The sequence below is a fragment of the Thalassophryne amazonica genome, chromosome 9, assembly GCF_902500255.1.
Source record: "Thalassophryne amazonica chromosome 9, fThaAma1.1, whole genome shotgun sequence".
NCBI lineage: Eukaryota > Metazoa > Chordata > Actinopteri > Batrachoidiformes > Batrachoididae > Thalassophryne > Thalassophryne amazonica.
In genome coordinates, this window is record NC_047111.1 from 34,333,579 (window position 1) to 34,351,195 (window position 17,617).

Genomic DNA, 17,617 nt, shown 5'->3' on the forward strand with positions numbered 1-17,617 from the left:
ACCGTCCCACCTGAGCTGTCCCTCTGATATGTTCATTCCTAATCTTGTCCATTCTTGTCACTCCCAAAGAGAATCTCAACATCTTCAGCTCTGCCACCTCCAGCTCTGCCTCCTGTCTTTGTGTTAGTGCCACTGTCTCTAAACCATACAACATAGCTGTTCTCACTACTGTTTTGTAAACTTTCTTGCTGATATTCTTCGGTCAAAAAAATCACTCCTGCCACCTTTCTCCACCCACTCCACCCTGCCTGCACTCTCTTCTTCACCTCTCTACCACACTCTCCATTACTTTGAACAGTTGACCCCAAATATTTAAACTCATCTACTTTCACCACTTCTACTCCTTGTAACTGCACTATTCCACTGGGCTCCCTCTCGTTCACACACATGTACTCAGTCTTGCTTCTACTGACTTTCATTCCCCTTCTCTCCAAAGCATATCTCCACTTCTCCAGACTAGACTCAACTTGCTCTCTACTCTCACTACAGATCACAATGTCATCTGCAAACATCACAGTCCATGGGAACTCCTGTCTGATTTCATCTGTCAACCTGTCCATCACCACTGCAAACAAGAAATGGCTCAGAGCTGATCCGTGGTGTAATCCCACCTCCACCTTGAATGAGTCTGTCATTCCGACTGCGCATCTCACTGCTGTCACACTATTCTTGTACATGTCCTGCACTACCCTAACATACTTCTCTGCCACTCCAGACTTCCTCATACAATGTCACAACTCTTCTCTTGGCACCCTATCATAAGCTTTTTCTAAGTCCACAAAAACACAATGTAACTCTTTCTGTCCTTCTCTGTACTTTTCCAACAGTATTCTCAGAGCAAACATTGCATCTGTAGTGCTCTTTCTCTGCATGAAACCATATTGCTGCTCACAGATCTTCACCTGTTTTCTAAGCCTAGCTTCTACTACTCTTTCCCATAACTTCATGCTGTGGCTGATCTGCTTTATGCCTCTGTATTTACTGCAGCTCTGCACATCACCCTTGTTCTTGAAAATAGGAACCAGCACACTTCGTCTCCACTCCTCAGGCATCCTCTCACTTTCCAAGATTTTATTAAACAATCTGGATAGAAACTCTACTGCCATCTCTCCTAGAAATTTCCATGCCTCCACTGGAATGTCATCTGGACCAACTGCCTTTCCACTCTTCATCCTCTTCATAGCAGCCCTCACTTCTTCCTTGCTAATTTCTTTTTACTTCCTGATTTACTCTCGCCACATCATCCAGCCTTTTCTCTTGCTCATTTTCTTTATTCATCAACTCTTCAAAATATTCCCTCCACCTTCTCAGCACACACTCCTCACTTGTCAGCACATTACCATGTGCATCCTTTACCACCCTAACCTGCTGCACATCCTTTCCAGCTCTGTCCCTTTGTCTGGCCAATCGGTACAAGTCCTTTTCTCCTTCCTTACTATTCAACTTCTTGTACAGCTTGCAATATGCCTTTTCCTTTGCTTTTGCCACTTCTCTTCTCGCCTTACGCCGCATCTCCTTGTACTGCTGTCTACTTTCTTCATCTCTCCGACTATCCCAAAACATTTTCGCCAACCTCTTTCTCCTTATGCTTTCCTGGACCTCTTCATCCCACCACCAAGTCTCCTTGTCTTCCTTCCACTGTCCAGATGTCATACCCAGTACTGCCCTAGCTGTCTCCCTCACCACATCTGCAGTACTTTTCCAGTTGTCCAAAATTGCTTCCCCTCCAACTAGTGCTTCTCTCACCTGCTCGCTAAATTTCACACAACAGTCTTCCTCCTTCAGCTTCCACCATCTGATCCTTTGTTGAGCTCTCACTCTCTTCTTCTTCTTTACCTCTAAAGTCATCCTACAAACAACCATCCTATGCTGTCTAGTGACACTCTCTCCTGCTACCACCTTACAGTCTGTGATTTCTTTTAGCTTGCATCTCCTATAAAGAATGTAGTCCACCTGTGTGCACCTTCCTCCACTCTTATATGTTACCCTGTGCTCCTCCCTTTTCTTAAAGTAGGTATTCACCACAGCCATTTCCATCCTTTTTGCAAAATGCTTGGGCACACTCTCCACCACCTCATCTAATACACTCCAGAAATCTTCTTTCTCCTTCATCTCACAACCTACCTGTGGGGCATATGCACTGATGATATTCATCATCACCCCTTCAATTTCCAACTTCACACTCATCACCCTGTCAGACACTCGCTTAACCTCCAACACACTTTTAATATACTCTTCCTTTAAAATGACCCCAACACCATTTCTCTTCCTGTCCTCACCATGGTACAACAACTTGTACCCACCGCCGATGCTCCTGCTCATACTTCCCTTCCACTTGGTCTCTTGCACACACAATATGTCTACCTTTCTCCTCTCCATCATATCAGCCAGCTCTCTCCCTTTACCAGTCATACTACCAACATTCAAAGTCCCCACTCTCATTTCCACCCTTCTAGTTTTCCTCTTCTCCCGCTGTTCGTGGCAACGTTTTCCTCCTCTTCTTCATCGTCTTTGCCCAGCAGTAGCCCAATTTCCACCGGCACCCTGTTGGGCAACAGCACCGGTGGCGGACGTTGTTAACCCAGGCCGCGACCGATCCGGTATGGAAATTCGATTCTGAGTCTGCATAGTTGGGTTGGCTTGTTTTACGCCGGATGCCCTTCCTGACGCAACCCTCCTCATTTATCCGGGCTTGGGACCGGCACTCAGAATGTACTGGCTGCACACCCCATGTGGCTGAGTTGCAACTGTTTTACCAATCCATTACAATATATATATATTATAAATAGTTACCTTTGAGACAAGTTTCCAAATGCATTCTGGACCATATGACAAGCATGAGACAATCTGTAGCTGTACATAATTTCTCTGTGATTCGGGGAGCAATGAGAGAATGGTTTCATCAGCAAAGTTCTGAGAGCAAATGCATCATCAGCTACAAAATCATGTGGCACAGGCTTTATTTTATATAGCGCGGTGTCGGGACAAAGCTGCACACATTGGCATGACGAATTGCACGGCACTGCAAAAATCAAATTGGTGCAAGTGTCAAGGTGCCTTAAGTCTGGAGCTTTGATTTAAAACATAAGTCAGAAATAATGAAAAAATCGGGAGGTAAATTGTACCACAGCCGGAGTTGAGGTTTGCGCCCAGACCCAGTGTTTGACTGTTTAAATATGTACTGTATACTGGAGAAGATTTACGCCAGTGATTGTGGAGACTGGGGCACTTCTATGACAGTGATTGTTAAGACTGGGGCACAGAAGCCAGTGCTGTCTAGGTGTAAAGGTAGGTTGGGTTGTTTGTTGGCCGGGTTGGGGTGGGGTGTGAAGGTACATTTGGTTATTTGTTGTTCGGGGCGGGGGGAGCAATGGGAGTAGGTCTGCGAGTGAGAGTGTGCGTGCCCATGGTTGTTTGTTGACTGTAGTATAGCCATAGCAGAATCAGAACTGGAATAGCTTTTATTCCCCAAGTATCCACAGAATACAAGGAATATGACATCAGTTTGAGCAGCACACACTCTGTACTCTGTAAGTTGTACATGAGATATATGAATTAGTGTATTTTTTGTCAGGTTAAATTGTTCATCAGTGTGATGGCCTGTGGAAAGAAACTGTTGTGTCTCGTTGTTTTAATGTGCACAGCTCTGTAATGTCGGCCAGAGGGGAGGAGTTTAAACTGTGTGTCCAGGGTGTGAGGGGTCTGCAGGGATGCTACCAGCTCACTTCCTTGCCCTGAACCAGTATAAGTCCCTGATAGTTGAAGTCTGTGCCTGTCATGTTAGGAGGCAGAAGGAGACCAAATCGAGATGGAGATGTACAGGACAGACTGGGTGATGAATGTGCATAAGAAGCAGGATGTGGTGATGGTTTCCAGGCTGGGTAGGGGGCAGTCAATGATCTTTTGTGCAGTGTTCATGACCCTCTGCACCGCCTTGCTGTCTTTGGCTGTGCAGCCCATATTCCACACACCCAGACAGTATGTCAGTACGCTTTCCACCGGGGAGTGATAGAAGGCCAGCAGAGGCTTTGTTGTCCCGGTTATTCTTCCTGAGGACATGCAGGAAGTGTACCCACTGATGAGCCTTCTTAACCAGAGCCCTGATCTTGGAGGTCCAGTAGTGGTCTGCAGAGATGCAGGTGCCCAGAAACCTGAAGGTGGTGATAGTTTCCTCCTGTTCACCATTTATGAAGGGGGGGGGGGGGGGGGGTGGTCCTGTATGTTCTTCCTGAAGTCCATGATGAGATCTTTTGTCTTATGAACATTCAGGGTCAGGTTGTTCTCTGAGCACCAGAGAGACAGCTTCTCCACGCCTGCCCTGTACTCTGTCTTGTAACAACCACGACTTGAGTTTATAGTTTGAAATAACACTCTGAGATGATGATATCTGCTGGAACTAATATGAGATAAATATTGAGATTTTGCCTAATTCACAGCCTTCTGGCAGTTTGTTAGACCATTCCTCAGAGAACCCACAGACACCTGTAGTTTGACCTTTTTCCACCTTCATTCAGCCTGTCTGCAGCATTGCCTGAGGGCATGGGTCATGACATTTAACCAGCAGCCTGTCTGCAGCATTTAACCAAGGATCAGTGTTGCAGCAAAAAACGGCAACAGAGTTCAGAATCGCTGAGCATGTGGAGTGGATCGAAAAGAGAACATTTTCTGGAAGTAAGGGAGAAACCAGTAAATTCATGGCATGAATCTGAGAGTCCTTGAAAGCAGCTGCAAATTCTCCCACCATTGACGAGATGACCAAGTGGCGGCAAGATAACTTCACTATTCACTATTTACAGATGATAGTTTTTGTTCACAGTTTTTGGAGCTTTGGAAAACAATACATATTTGGAAACCTTAGGACCTACTGAACCTGTGAAACAATACTGACATGTTTTCCATGCATTCTATGGCAGCCATCTTGGATTTTCAAAATGGTGGCTATTTTTTGCTCAAATTCTATAATATCTCAGCTTCTTAGCATCAGACTCCTGATTTTGGTGTCTAAAACCTACATTTTCATGGTCAAGGAATCCAACAGGATAACTGCCCTTACCAAAAAAATAGTACTGATAAGTATATAAAAAGTAAACTAGAAGTATACTTGAAACATACTTGCATATACTACTTTTTGGTAAGGGTGAGAATGTGCTCCAACACATATACAACAAAATACATGAAGATAAAAAAAAAATAAATAAATCTTTATTTAAGATGATGTAAACACTTTTTTGGGTACAGTTTGCAACACTTGATGGGAATAAATGTGAATTCTTCTTCACAACAAAGCATACTAGTGTTTACAGTGTCTTATATTGTAGACACTAGTATTCTTTGTCATGAAGAAGCACTGTTTACTGTTCATTACACTAGTAAAATAATTTCCTTTGGGATAATAAAGCTCATCTTTTTCTTATTTTCAATTTCTTGTGTCATCCATGTATTTTAATGTATTTAGTTACATTATGCACTTATATTGAACTTACTAAATAAAACCAGTCAATCGACCCCGAGAAATGGCTATCAGTGAAGAGAAGTCAAAGTAAATCTGTGAATCACTTCCTTTTTTTTTTGTATTTATCCTTATTTCTTTTTTACTTCTCCAGGTACATTTTTTGAACATCAACAGTCAAGCAACTGAAACAGAGGTACTAGCTTGTTAGCTTTCCAAAACTTAAGATAAGATAAGACTTTATTGATCTCAAAGTGGAGAAATTCACGTGTTCCGACAACTCTTAAAGATGAGTGCGAGTAGAGGAAAATGTGCATCAAACAGCGTGTGCAAAGATAAGCAATAATACTTGTAACAATACAATAAAATAAGAAAATGAGGTAGGAATATATATATATATATATATATATATATATATATATATATATATATATATATATATGATTGGAATTAAAAACAAATAGGAGCATCTTATTTACAATATGTGAAGTGGAATTTAGATGTGATAAGGTAACACTAGTGTTGGGATTTGTAAACAAGTTGTTATTGCACGTGATTTGTGGACATAATTGCATGTGGTTATTTCAGTGTTATTGTACAGTCTGACAGCAGCAGGGAGGAAGGATCTGCGGTATCGTTTCTTCTTGCACTGAGGGTCCCTCAGTCTGTCACTGAAGAAGCTGCTCAGCTCCACTACAGTCCGGTGCAGAGGGTGAGAGGAGTTGTCCATGATGAATTTGAACTTGGTTAACACCCTCCTCTCAACCACCTCCTCCTGAGAGTCCACAGGACAGCCCTGGACTTCCTGATCAGCTTGTTCAGTCTCTTTCTCTCCTCCTCTGTGCTGCCCAGGACCCAACAGATGACAGCATAGAGGAGAGCAGAGGCTACAACAGAGTCATAGAAGGTCTTAAGCAGAGGCCTGCTCACTCCAAAGGATCTCAGTCTCCTCAGGCGGTGGAGGTGACTCTGGCCTTTCTTGTCTAGGGCGTCAGTGTTTTGAGTCCAGTCCAGTTTGTTGTTGAAATGAACACCCAGGTATATGAAACTGTCCATGGTCTCTATGTCCTCCCCTGGATGTTCACCGGTGGGTGAGGTGGTGGTTTCCTCCTGAAGTTGATCACCATCTTCTTCATCTTACTGGTGTTGAGACACAAGTGGTTGTGCTCACACCAGTCCACAAAGTCTGTGATGACCGACCAGTACTCCAGCTCGTTCCCCTCAGACACACGACCCACAATGGCGGAGTCATCAGAGAACCTGTGGAGATGGCAGCTGTCCGTGTTGTAGGTGAAGTCCGAGGTGCAAAGGGTGAAGAGGAAAGGCGAGAGGACGGTGCCCTGGGGGGCCCCGGTGCTGCACCTTACCACCTCAGATTGACAGCTGTGCAGCTGCATGTTCTGCGGGCGGTCAGTGAGATAGTCGATGGTCCAGGTGGCAGTGTCATCTACCCCGATGTTGGGCCTGTAGGCGAACTGCAGTCGGTGCAGGATGTCGCTCACCACAGTGCGGAGGTGAGACAGGACGAGCTGCTCCATGGTCTTCATGAGGTGGGAGGTCAGGGCAACTGGTCTGTAGTGGGCCGGTTCCTTGGCGTGCGGTGTTTTGGGAACCGGGACCACACAGGAGGTCTTCCACAGGGTGGGGACCACCCCCAGGCTGAGGCTGTTGTTAAAGAAGGCTTCCAAAGCTAGCTTCTTGGCACACAACAAAATACATTCTCTCTGGAATTCATGGCAAATGTTTAGTTTTTTCAAGGCACTTTTAGCAAATTCCAGACCAAAAAAGGGAATGAGGAGCTTTGCACATACAACGTACATCACAGACGCCTCCACAGCAAGTAATGGTTAAACAGTTGTCACAGCTACATACACATAAGCTATTTGGAAATAAGGCATTAGTATCAATCAAAATGGAAAAAAAAACAAAAAACAAAACAAAAAAAAACCCCAGAGTTTTAAACAAAGGAAGACACGCTAACTGGCTGGACAAAGACTGACTATAAAAAGTAAAATAAATATATGAAATAAATCAAAGGGAAAAACATTTCATAATTCTCCACTAAAGTGGCATCATGTGGTGGCTGTGCATTAAAACGTCTACAAAATGCCAGCCACTGGCGACGGGATAGCAGGAAGGCAGCAATGTGGACAAAAGGCTTTCATCGCCTGGGTTTGTGTTGATGAAGTTGTGCACATCAAAAACACACGAGCATACATACTGTGTCTAAGCATTTAGTCCTGCAGGCATGAAGTCTCATGGAAGTGCATCCACATCCCCTGTCTTTGATGAATAAAAGATGAAAGCTCAGTTTATACGGCTTTCTATTTGCCTTGAAATATTTATAGCATATTCTATTGTAAAGTCAAGCAGGTACCACAGGAGAGACAGGTCAAAGAGACGCAGGAGTCTAATCTATATGATCTCTCTTTCCCTGCTCCTTCTTTCCCTTATGCCCTTCTCCCATTTCTTCCTGCCTGGCATAATTAATTGCCTTAGACTGATGTTTACATTGCTTGATAGTCTGCTGGAAATTTCCCTTTCTCAGCACAAACAGGAAAAAAAAATTGGAGATGGGTTGAATGTAAGGCTGCAGGGAATGAGGAGTTCTATATTCTTAAGGGCAATTTTCATTCATTTGCACACAATTAGTAATTTTCCTTCACTTAAATTTCATTGTGGCATGAGGTTAGTCTTTATTTCTGGACTGCAGTTGTTCCTCCAGCCTGAAGAGAAGTCAAATCTACTCAAATCTTACTAACAATTGAGGGTTGACAGCAGCTACTAACACTCCATCCCAAGTTTCTGTATCCTTATCTTAAACACCCTCTGCCACCTCGCACTCGGCTTTAATTGGATATAGGCAGCCTGGATGGAGCACAGTGTCCAAGCACAGAAAGAATCGGCCCGAAATATCATGCTTTAAGGATGGAGTGTCCACCACACCTTCGACATGCCATCCTGAATCCATCGAGCCATGATGGTTGGGACTCCACTAAGCATCAGAAAAAAAAAAACAAAAAAAACAAAACAAAAAAAGACTTTTCCTGACTTTGGCCAAGTGGTGCACCACTTGGAAAGCAAAACTCTATTTGCCAAGCCCCCCTCCCCCCCTTTTTAAAGAAATATCTTCTGATCTGTGACTAAAGACCATGAATCAATCCAACGTATGACTTTCTGTGATCCATTGCACCTTCCCCCAACTAAACTTGAAAACAAATAAGAGTTGTCATCTTTGTCACTGAGAAATGACTGCTTCCACTTTACAAGGCAGGAGGTGAGACCTTGGTTAATGCTGTACAAATGAAGAAGAGGCTGTTGAATGTGTGTGGCTGTGCAGCACGGAGAGCTGTCAGACACTTCTCCTCATTAGGAGTGACTGAAACAGCCTGCTAACGCTGCAGTGTCACAGCTAGTCTCAGTCCGCTCACACCGAACTGTCCACCTCCACTCCTGCAGCCGGCTGTGCTTCGTACATGTACTCCCATTATAATATAATGCTTTTTTGCTCCCTAAACTTTCAAATTCTGTCTGTTGTTGACTCTTATTAGTGAAATCTCACCTTGAAACTTTTTCTCTCCAGCGGGAAACTTTCAGCAGAAATGAAAACCGTCGTGAGTGTGCAGCATCTTAACAGAGAAATACTTTGCAGTTTGGGCTGATGTGGGAGGAAGTGCAGTGAGCTTTTAGTCCTCCTCTGTCAGCAGTTTCTGCTTGAAAACGAGCAGCATGCGTGGGTTCAAGGAGAAGTCTGCACACAGGCATATGGAATCTCAATGACACAGATATCACAGCCTTCGACTGAAAGAAGCTCACTTTGCAGAGTGAGGAAAGTTTTCACACTTTCTGCCACTTCTCTGTATACTAATTTTATGAATCGATTACCGTATTTTAAAAGGAGAGCACAACATTGAAAACATTTGGTCTTTAATGTCTGGATTGAGACTGTAAATTTAGGTTGCTTTTTGGTGGTGGTATTACTTTTTGTTTTGTTTTTAATTTAATTTTTTGGCAGGGTGGGGGTGAGGCTGTGAAGGTACATTTTTCAAACTACCATCAGAGAAATATCTGACTTCAGTTTTGCAAGTTTCGTTGTCCAGAAGTGTTTGGTGATGTCACTACCATTGCAGGAAAACAAAAGTCCAAATATGGTCTGGGTGTTTCCTGTCTTACAGTGTGGTTGCAATACTTAGAACTAGTGATTGAAGGCAATGACTTGACTTCTTTGGTACCCAAACTGTTCAGATGGTCCTTGTGTACCACTTAAATGATGTTGTGTCAAGGGCAGTGGTGGGCACAGCTAGCCAAAACGTTAGTTTTGATTACCATATTTTCTGCACCATAAAGCGCACCAGATTATAAAGTGCGCCCTCAATTAGCGGGTATTTAACCCTTACCAAAGGCGCACCGGATTAGAAGGCGCAGCCTCAATTAGCGGGTACTTAACCCTTACAAAAGGCGAACGCTAAAACATATAGTCTACATAAAAAAAAAAAGGTCATGGAAGCAAAACAGTGAGTTTATTTGAATTTTTTAACAACTTTGAACTACCGGTATTTAACAATATGGTACTCACATTGTTTTTTATTATGGTTTTGTCACAAATCCATCGAAGTCCTCATCTTCTGTGTCTGAATTGAACAGCTGGGCAATTTCGCCATCAAACACGCCAGGTTCCCGCTAATCATCGCTATCGTTTTTGCCTTCAGCTGAATGGTGACTGTAGAGACGCTTCTCCCGGCTGTTCTTTGTTCAATGACCCATTGCTCGAGTTGGTCTTCTAGCTGTGGCCACCTCGCTTTGTTTCTGCGGAAACTCCGTTTGGTATTTTTAACTTGGCGCAGTTCATTTTCTTGTTTCCTCTCGCAGCTGCTCTATTCCCATGAACAGCCGCGTAACTGATAGCCTGCAGTTTGAATTGTGCCTCGTAAGCATGTCTCTTCGCTGCCGCCATTTTCCGGGGTCCTTAGACAAACAAACGTTGTTTTGCAGGATACCTGTAGTATACGGTAACTACCGGAGGAGTGGCGGAGGTAAGTGTACGTACCATGGACTCACGGACTCTTCTCTGATTGGTTTATCGCTGGCAGCGTACGTATTCTACGCTACCAGCATACGTACTTTACGTATTACGTAATGTTCTCTGATTGGTTTATCGCTGCCAGGGTACGTACTCTACGCTGCCAGCGTACGTACTTTATGTATTACGTCCCTGTGTCAGCGGGAAAAGGTCCGATATTCCAACAGTTAAAGACAACGTCGGTCGTTTTTACAGATTTTGGAATTCAGTGCGTACATAAGGCGCACCGGATTATAGGGCGCACAGCCAATTTTTGTGAAAATTTAAGGCTTTTAGGTGTGCCTTTTGGTGCGGAAAATATGGTACTGTTAATCTACTAACTAAAACGTTAACTTCTTATAGAAGTTAACTTTAAACCGAGCCCTAAAAATGTAGCAGAAGTTACAGCTAAAAGCTTGCTAACTTTGAGTATTGACTCCAGTACACTGGCAGCTACTGATACTTCTGAGCAAATTCAAAGGCAATCACAAACAACAACAAACCAGCACTTCCGTTTAAGATCAGCCTTCTCTCAGCAAAAGAGACCTTTATTTTTACAGCCTTGCAGATGTGTTGCAGGAGACATGCACAGCAAGGCAGTTTTGACTTATGGTTAAAAATTTAAACAAACTAATTCCGGACAAGTTACAGAAATTAATATCACCTCTTTCATTTTTACAAAGTGAAAATATCAACTATATGTTTTAGTTTTCAAGTAATACACTAATTTTGAAGGTTTGAGCATTTACGGACACACATGCCAAAAGACATTATGGGAAAATGAGCTTCCTGTCATCAGTGGTTGGTCGGTTTATACATATTTAAAAACCAACACAGAAGTTACTGTAACGTGTAAATTGCTACTGGGCATGTCTGAGAATATAACCTGCAATGGACAGGGGGGGTTGTAGTCTCACTATGGTATCTGGGGATAGGCATGTACCAATGGGCCTTAGGGCCTATACACCAGTCAGACATAAATGTCATGGTTCATCCTGACCCCTGGTTTTATTCTGTTTTTAACCTTATGTGTGAGTTTTCCCCCCAATAGCGCCCTCAGGTTAGTTCCACATCTCAACGCTTATCTCAGCTACACACCTGCTGTGAATAAGTGACTGATGAGCAGCAGACTATTTAAACTCAGACTTTCAGATCAGTGGTTGCCAGATTCTTGCATGAGATTCCACAGCCAGATTCTAGCATGAGATCCCAGAGATTCCAGGTGCTTCCATGATCCTGTGGACTGAGCCTGATTCCTCTCTTTGACATTGACTGCGTTTTCCTGCTGCTCCCATACGCCTAAAACATTGGAGCTTCCCGCAGCAAAACTCAAGGTAACCTGGCCAACATTCTAATTCCCTTATTACAGTGAACTGTCTTTCCTGGTGTTCCAGACGCCTTCTTGAGTGGCTCCCATGGTACCCTGGTTCCTGGCTCCTGGCTACCTGCACAGCAATGTCACTTTGGAACTCTACGGCTCTCAGCTCAGATCTTGGCTCTGCTTCACATCAGTTAAGTTCCTTCAGTGGGATTCCGTTCTCACTTGTTACTGTCTGTGACTGTGCTATGATAAAGAACTGTTCCAAGAACTCTTCCTAAGAACTGTATGAACTCTGATATTGAACAATTAGGAGCCGAGCCATCTAAGTCTAAGTACTGCATCACAAACATGCAGTACTTGACCTCTGGAGACAATTTATGAACTGTGAACTTTCTGAACAGTAAACCTTATTTTCTAAAAAGAGAACATTATTTCCAGAACTATGCACAATTCTATTTTAAGCCTTCTGGCAGCTGTGAATAGTTTAAGGCTTCCAGTGTTACGAGTGCAATCACTAACCATCTGTGTCTTCATTCCCTCAGTTCCTGGTCTCGGTGCTGTGCATCCCACCTGGTCCTGGTCCCTGAACCCTAGCTCTCAGTTATCCTTCAAGAATGGCTCAGGAAACTGCAGCTCCCTATATGATTTATATTTATATTATATTAATTTTGTTATTCCCCTTGATAACAAAAGCAACCAGAATTACATCGCAAAGTGCAACTGCAATTGACAATATATTCACAAATAGAACAGATGAAATTATTAAGAATGGGATATTGATGACAGATCTCAGTGATCATTTACCAGTTTTTTCAATATTTAAATATAAAAATAGGTACAAAAAAAAAAACTGTTATAAACTTTAAAAGAGATAAGTCATTAAAAGCCTTAGAGGCATTAAATTATGATCTTAAAAATCAAAATTGGGAAGAGGTTTATGTTGGTGACGTTAATGTAGCATATAGTTCATTCATGAAAATACTGATGAAATCATATAATAAAAATTGTAAATTAATAAAAACTAGTAAGAAAAGAGTAAATAAACCATGGCTGACCAAGGGAATAAAAAACGCTTGTGTAAAGAAAAACTATTTATATAAGTGCTTTTTAAAAATGCAAACAAAGGAAACAGAACACAGATACAAACAAATATAAAAATAAACTACTGACAATAATTAGGAAACAAAAAAAAAAAGATTATTATAGTGAACAATTGAATAAGAGTAAAGATAATATGAGGGCAACATGGGGAATTATAAAAAGTGTGATGGAAAGTGACGGAGTGAAATCAACTTTTCCGAATTACCTTGTCAATGAAAATAAAGAGATAAATGATATAAAAGAAGTTGTAAATGAGTTTAATGATTATTTCTCAAAGGTGGGATCAAATCTGGTGGGAAATAAACCAATAGTAGAAGATAAATTAAATACAATTGTAAATACGGTCAATAGTATTTTCCTTGACAATGTGGAAAAAGATGAAATAAGGAATATTGTAAAAAACTGTGTAAGCAAAAGATCAACTGACTATGAAGATTTAGACATGATGACTGTAAAAAGTTATGTTGTTGGGGGATGTTGTTGGGCGGTGGAAGGAGGGGATGTTGTTGGGCGGTGGAAGGAGTACTTTGAGGATCTCCTCAGTCCCATCGTCACGTCTTCTGAAGAGGAGGCAGAGACTGGGGACCCAGAGGCGGACTCATCCATTACCCAGGCAGAAGTCACTGAGGTGGTTAGAAAACTCCTCGGTGGCAAGGGTCCTGGGGTGGATGAAATCCGTCCTGAGTACCTTAAGTCTCTGGATGTTGTGGGACTGTCTTGGCTGACACGCCTCTGCAACATTGAGTGGTGATCGGGGACAGTGCCTCTGGATTGGCAGACCGGGGTGGTGGTCCCTCTGTTTAAGAAGGGGGATCGGAGGGTGTGTTCCAACTATAGTGGGATCACACTCCTCAGCCTCCCCGGTAAGGTCTATTCCAGAGAACTGGAGAGGAGAATTCGACCGATGGTCGAACCTCGGATTCAGGAGGAGCAGTGTGGTTTTCGTCCTGATCGCAGCACACTAGACCAGCTCTACACGCTCCATCGGGTGCTCGAGGGTTCATGGGAGTTCGCCCAACCAGTCCACATGTGTTTTGTGGATCTGAAGAAGGCGTTCGACCATGTCCCTCGGGGCACCCTGTGGGGAGTGCTCCGGGAGTACGGGGTCCGGGGTCCTTTGCTAAGGGCTATCCGGTCCCTGTACGACCGCAGCAGGAGCTTGGTTCGCATTGCCGGTAGTAAGTCAAACCTGTTTCCAGTGTACGTTGGCCCCCGCCAGGGCTGCCCTTTGTCACCGGTTTTGTTCATTATTTTTATGGACAGAATTTCTAGGCGCAGCCAGGGTGTAGAGGGGGTCTGGTTTGGAAACCACAGAATCTCGTCTCTGCTGTTTGCGGACAATGTGGTTCTGTTGGCTTCGTCAAATCAGGACCTTCAGCATGCACTGGGGCGGTTTGCAACCGAGTGTGAGGCGTCCGGGATGAAAATCAGCACCTCCAAATCCGAGGCCATGGCTCTCGACCGGAAAAAGGTGCTTTGCCCTCTTCAGGTCGGTGGAGTGTCCTTGCCTCAAGTGGAGGAGTTTAAGTATCTTGGGGTCTTGTTCACGAGTGAGGGACGGATGGAGCGTGAGATCGATAGATGGATCGGGGCAGCGTCTGCAGTGATGCGGTCGCTGTATCGGACCGTCGGGGTGAAGAGAGAGCTGAGTAGGGGGGCAAAGCTCTCGATTTACCGATCGATCTATGTTCCGATCCTCACCTATGGTCATGAGATTTGGCTCATGACCGAAAGAACGAGATTGCGGGCATACAAGCGGCCGAGATGAGTTTCCTCCACAGGGTGGCTGGGCACTCCCTTAGAGATAGGATGAGGAGCTCGGTCACTCGGGAGGAGCTCGGAGTCGAGCCGCTGCTCCTCCATGTCGAAAGGAGTCAGTTGAGGTGGCTCGGGCATCTTTTCTGGATGCCCCCTGGACGCCTTGCTGGAGAGGTGTTCCGGGTACGTCCCATTGGGAGGAGGCCCCGGGGAAGACCCAGGACACGCTGGAAGGATTACATCTCTCGGCTGGCTTGGGAACGCCTTGGGGTTCCTCCGGAGGAGCTGGGGGAGGTGTGTGTGGATCAGGAGGTCTGGGCAGCTTTGCTTGAGCTGCTGCCCCCGCGACCCGACTCCGGATAAAGCGGAAGAAAATGGATGGATGTATGGACTATAAAAAGTATAATAGAAACTGTTATTGAACCATTCACTTACATTTGTAATCTGTCTCTGTTAACAGGAATTTTCCCGGACGAATTGAAAATTGCCAAGGTAGTCCCGTTATATAAAAATGGAGACAAACATAACGTTTCAAATTACAGGCCAGTGTCATTGCTTCCACAGTTTTCTAAAATTATGGAAAAGGTTTTTGTGACAAGGTTGGATAAATTCATTGAGAAACATCATATTTTAAATAATGCTCAGTATGGATTCAGAACAAAACATTCGACAGCTATGGCAATTATGGAATTAACAGTGAAAATATCAACAGCAATAGATAATAAGGATTATATGGTAAGTGTTTTTATTGACTTGAAAAATGCTTTTGATGTTATCGATCATTCAAGATTGCTTCACGAGTTACAACAATATGGAATAAGAGGGATTGCACATCAGTGGGTAAAAAGCTACTTAGAAAATAGAAAACAGTTTGTTCAGATAAATAATACTAAATCAGAATTGTGTAATATTATGTGTGGAGTACCACAAGGGTCGGTACTTGGACCCAAACTGTTTATTTTGTATATCAATGATTTTGTGAATATATCTAATGTACTTGGTAGCATTTTATTTGCTGACGACACAACATTATTTTACTCTGGATCAGATATACAGGAAGTAGCACAAGTGATAAATACAGAGTTGGAAAAAGTGAAATATTGGTTTGATATAAACAGATTGTCACTTAATCTCAATAAAACAAATTTCATATTGTTTAATGATAGAGTTAAAAAAATGATGTGTCATTAAAAATAGATGGAATGGACATTCAAAGGGTAAAAGAAATGAAATTTTTAGGAGTTATGATTGATGAAGATTTTACATGGAAGTCACACATAAATTACATAAAAGGAAAGATAGCGGAAGCCATTGCTGTTTTGCATAAAGTTAAATATTCATTAAATAGTTATGGATTATTAACATTGTACAATTCATTGATTTTTCCATATTTGACTTATTGTGTAGAAATCTGGGGATCAACATGTACAACTTATACACAACCTTTATTTATTTTGTAGAAAACAACTTTAAAAGTGATTGGCAACAGTCGATTTAGAGATCCATCTAATCCAGGAGTGGCCAAATTCGGTCCTCAAGAGCCACATTCCTGACACTCTTAGTTGTCTCCCTGCTCCAGCACACCTGAATCCAATGAAAGGCTCATTAAAAGTCTGCTAACGAGTCTTTCATTGGATTCAGGTGTGTTGGAGCAGGGAGACAACTAAGAGTGTCAGGAATGTGGCTCTCGAGGACTGAACTTGGCCACCCCGATCTAATCTATTGTTCATTAAGTATAGGGTACTTAAATTTCATGATTTAGTTGATTTGAAATTACTACAAATAATGTACCAAGCGAATAACAATACCTTACCAATAAACATTCAAAATATGTTTGAAAAAAGAGTAAGTAGTTATAATTTGAAGGGCATAGAAGTCTTTAAAAAACCAAGATTCAGAACCAAGATAAAGGAACAGAGTATTGCAGTGAATGGTGTAAAATTATGGAACAACCTCAACAAAGAAATCAAAGAATCAAGGTCACTTAAATTATTTAAAAAATGTATTAAACTCGATGTATTTCGTAAGTATGAAACTATGAAATAAGTCAGTGGGCTGTGACAAAGCCAAAAATGTAATCTGTTAATAATGTTTAGAATGTTTGAAGTTTTAAAATGTAATCTATTTTGATGTAGTCTTTTAAATAATGGTTAAAATTAGGAAAGAAGTCGGTGGCATGTGACAAAGTCATAGAAATGCAATGATGTCGATTGATGATGCTTTGCAAGATTGTATTGTAAAAAAGGGGCAGAATATATAAGACTTGTTCTTCCAAACTGCTCCTTTTCATTCAATGGTTTGTAATGTTTTGTTAATTTTGCTTTTCTGTTTTTCTTTTAAATGAATGAAATAAATCCTCACAATTCACCGCTCCAAGCAGGCTAACTCTCCATACTACAGGCATCCCCAGCGCAGCACTTTTATTCATCCTTATAAATAAATATATTTTCTTTTGCAAACCACTCTGTCTTGCTCCCTAGCATTTGCCTGAATCGGCCTGGTCCCATCCAGACCTCTAACCTTAAGAATAACATTATGATCACCTACCCAGGTCCTTCAATTGCCACCAAAACAGCCCTGACCCATCGAAGGATGGACTCCATTAGACCTCTGAAGGTGTGCTGTGGTATCTGGCACCAAGACGGGAGCAGCAGACACTTCAAACCATGTGTTGTGGGGACTCTATGGATTGGACTTGTTTGTCAAGCACATCCCATATAACCCTGTCTCTGGTTCACAGGTTTACCTTCCTTGGACCACTTTCAGTAGGTACAGACCAGGAACATCCTGCAAGAGCTGCAGTTTTGGAAATGCTCTGCCGAGTTGTCGAGCCATCACAGTCTGGTCCTTGTCAAAGTCACTCAAGTCTTTACGTATCCCCAGTTTTTCTGCTTCCACCTCCCAAGATAGAATGTTAACTTGCTGTCTC

The 17,617-nt window shown here is 42.7% G+C and overlaps 1 long non-coding RNA gene across 1 annotated transcript; it reads left to right on the forward strand.

Moving 5' to 3' along the window:
• The first annotated feature begins 6,440 nt into the window (after nt 1-6,440).
• On the forward strand, nt 6,441-17,343 carry LOC117516644. The gene is made up of 3 exons (XR_004562508.1): nt 6,441-6,452; nt 9,120-9,127; nt 17,264-17,343. It is a non-coding gene; the product is annotated as an uncharacterized LOC117516644 (long non-coding RNA).
• The last annotated feature ends 274 nt before the right edge of the window (nt 17,344-17,617 follow it).